Genomic DNA, 4472 nt, shown 5'->3' with positions numbered 1-4472 from the left:
ATATATATATATATACTTTATTTAAAAGCAGCAGAAATATAACAAAAAACTGTTACTCGTAGTTTCACGTTCCCGTTCATCGGATATATCATTAGAGAAATGAGAAATAAATCGGAAGTATTTGTGCCATGTTTTCGAACCACGATGATGAAGTTTTAATAATAGTTACAGATAATATGATACGAAGTAAATTCTAGATCTATTGATATTATCTCTGCTTCCAGGGAAGTCAACACAATTGTCTTCTGGTAACTAGAACCATCTTATAAGAATTAGAGATAATCTCAACAAACAAAATTCGACATCAGTGCGGCAACCGTCATACATTGTCTCCAATATACTGAGACAAAAATACATTTATGACTTATATGGATATACTTGCATACATTTGCTTAAATTTATCCAACTACCTAAGCATGAATACATGCTTCCATACACACGTGCGTATTGAGAATACTCTTACATGTATGACGGTGAAATTGTATGCGTATATTTGCATCTTCGTGCTTAAGTATTTATATAGATATATTTTAATATGAGGTTAGTTGATTACAACTTTTTCTATAGTTGTATGTTTCTAAGTATCACAAAATAATATAAATTTTAAAATGCATTTCGTCATTACAATACAAACATTATGCAAATGTCAAAGCTTCGTCATTATCGTGACTATTATAATCATCATCATCGTCGTCGTCGTCTTCGTCGTCGTCTTCGTCGTCGTCTTCGTCGTCGTCTTCGTCGTCGTCGTCTTCGTCGTTACTGTCGTCTTCATATGCATCAGCATCCGTATCATCCACATTATCCCCATTTCCGTCATGATGAACACTATCCTGATGTTGATCATCATAAGAGTGATCATCACATATGTATTCGAGAACAACAACTATAGTCACAATATTTGAGGCGACAAATATGACAAAAAAAAAGAAGAAAAATACCGTGTTGTTTAGAATATATTCACCTGTAATATTCATCATTTTTTTTTTTTGGCACAAATACGTAGCAGGTATATTTGACGTAAATAAAATTTGCCATACTATTGCAATCATTGTCGAATTACTCTGCTTAAATCTGTACAAATATTTCATTTAATCCTTTCGTTATTCTGACAGTGTGAAAACAATTCCATGTTATCCCACTTGCATTGCCGCAAATTTTACTTTCACTCTGATATTTTCTTTTCCTTTCCATTCTACTTTTCTTCTTTTTCTGACTTTATTCATCTCCGCAGAATAGGAAAAGAGTAATAAACACAACAGTTAAAACACCTTCTCGTCCACTGAACTGTTGACACATTCCAATAAATATGCTCTTAGTTGAGTGACTTAGCATTTAACATTATATATTCAACAATTTCAATAGCATAACAATAACAGTTAAAGAAAAATAACAAAACACTTTGTCAGGTTAGTGAAATTAATAAGGAAAATGATAAAAAAAAATCATTGAATTTGTTATTTTATCTTATTATTAAAGTAAAAACAAACCCAGAACATTTAAAAGGAAAATACAGAAAAAGAGTTCCTATGTTTAACAGCAAAGTATTAAAAAATGGAAATAAAAATTAATAGAAAGAAATACCGGGCGTATGATTCAACGGTAACTTATCATTGCTTCATTTAATTAAATGAACGCTACACAGCACGCTTATGATCACAGTATTGGGTCATGAAATTTAGCACACACACACACAAACACACACGCACGCGCGCGCGCACACGGACCCACACACACACATATACACACGCATACACACACACAACATACACAGATACATACACATGCGCACACACTTACACAGATGCATTCGCATTCACACACGCTAGCACATGTGCACACATATAGATAGGTATATATATATATATATACATATATATATATATATATATATATATATATATATATATATATATATATATATATATATATATATATATATATATATATATATATATATATATATATATATACATATATATATATATACATATATATATACATATATATATGTAAACATGTATATGTATGTATATGTATATATATACAAATAAGTGTATATGTACATATATATAGTCACACGTATATCCAGTATATATATTATATATATATATACTGATTTACATATACGTAACAGCATGTATATATGATTGAATATATGTGTGTAAATCTGCGTGCGTGCGTTTGTGTTTGTGTGTGCGTGTGTGTGCGTAAACATGTACATATACAAGTCATCATATAGACTTCTGAAATCTATAGACTTCCCGAAATCCACGTTTCCATTTATGTACTTCTTCATACGTAAAATTAAATTTTATATCACAAATATGGTTTGAAGATACAAAGTGAACAAACACATTCGCAACTTCTGAAGCATCAAAAATTGTCAAGGCCACTCTAACTCAGATATCGTACATGTTACATTTCGATCTGATAGTCTACGTATACATGGCCGAATAGAGACTATATGATCTATAGCGACCATAAAATCAACACAATGCACGCCAGATTGTCGAAGTTATCCTATCGTTGTCTTTTCTTATAAAATAGTAATAAATCATTTAAATGAAAATATAGAATGTAACAAAAGATAAATAAAAGTAATAAAATATATTGATCTCTCTTGTCTCCCAAGAATATTCATGCCTTTGTATACGAAAATTCGCATCTAGAAATGTATGTATTTGATTCAAGACACATCGTTAAATAATAATGTGCATGAATTGTTTTTAATTAAAATTCATTCATTCCATACTGTTCTATTTTGACATTTGACAAAATTCTACCTAAACATTCTTATCATTATCACTATATGGCATTCAATAAACACAGATGCAAATTTTTCTATGTCGCTAATTATGGTCCCGGTCTCTCAGAGATGATTCTGGTGTTGTTATTTGCAACATTTATTCTAGTATAAATTCTACATTCTTGACGGTGGTGACTGGGTTGGATCTTATCCAATTACAGTACGTTATGACAAGGTTCCTTGTAGTTACGCATCGCTAGAAAAATAAAGCTTGTCAAAGTGACAGATGTTCCCAGACTATTGTTAATTGCTATCAAGTAATCAGATGGTTGCGTAAGTACATTTGCTGGACATAGCGAACAAGTTCCTTTAGAACTATTTTCAGTGTGATAAACACATAGACCTTACCATATAATATCATAGAGCTTATCAGAATATCGATATAAAACATGCATACTCTGATAAAATCTTGAAGATCGATTAAATCATAGTCTTCCTATTCAATGTTGATCAAAAAGGAGAAAATGTGTTCTCTCTGAAAATTGAATGTAAATATCTTTACACTTTGACAACTATAAACAATTCCACACAGATAAATTCGGAAAGGCAAAAATACAAAAGTATTGTAGCACCGATGGTCGACGTTTCACGCGACTCTACGATGTGGAAACATTGCTAATTGAATAGCTTACTTTATACTTAATTGCTTATCTTAAATGTGAACATGTCGTCGAAGTAATGTTTCTGTTTGGGCACAAGTTCACGTACGTACACACGCGCGCGCACACACACAAACATAATAGATACATATGTACATATATATATACTGTATGCATACATATATATACTGTATAAATATATATATATATGTCAGCATATAATATTTATGTGTGTGTGTGTATATATATATACATATATATATATATATATGTATATCTGTGTGTGTCTGTGTGTAGGTTTCTATGTCAATGTATTTATATAATTCACATCTATATATAGCATTCTGTTCGCATACACACACACACACACACACACGTAAAATGTATGTGCGAGTCTATACTCATGCATTTACATATGAAATGCATAAATACCGAGGAGAGAAGAGAGACCAGTACTGGAACAATAAACAACGTAATGGAAAAAATTGTATTCACTTTTTATAATATGAGGATTATTTAACAAAATATGAAGTTAGTATGTAAAAGAAAATCATAAGAGAAAATTGTTTATAAATGCTAATATGTTACATTTGTTCATCTTTACATTTCTCTTTTATATGATTCATTATTTCTTGGGTATGGAATCTGCTACAAAAAATTGATATTTAGGTTAGGTGGATGCATTAGATTGTAATATATTTAGGTAGAGTGACATAATAAGGGCGAGTTAGAGAAAGATGGGAACAAATATTATGCAAAGGCTCAATGATAATGAATACACAGCGAAAGATTATTATGATGGAAGAGTGTTTCCAATCAGCCAGACTCCATGTTGCCTGCTACATGTGTTCCATTTTCCCCACTTAGTGTGTGTATGTGGATGTGTGGGTGTGAGTGTATGTATATTTGTGTGTACGAATGATTGTAAGAACCAGGCATAAATAGACTCATACATATACATACAAACGAATATATGCACATATATACATATTTATAAACATATATATACGCGTAAATATATATATATATATATATATATATATATATATATATATATATATATA

This window comes from Octopus bimaculoides, chromosome 7 (genome assembly GCF_001194135.2).
Source record: "Octopus bimaculoides isolate UCB-OBI-ISO-001 chromosome 7, ASM119413v2, whole genome shotgun sequence".
NCBI lineage: Eukaryota > Metazoa > Mollusca > Cephalopoda > Octopoda > Octopodidae > Octopus > Octopus bimaculoides.
Note: the sequence above shows the minus strand (reverse complement) of the source record.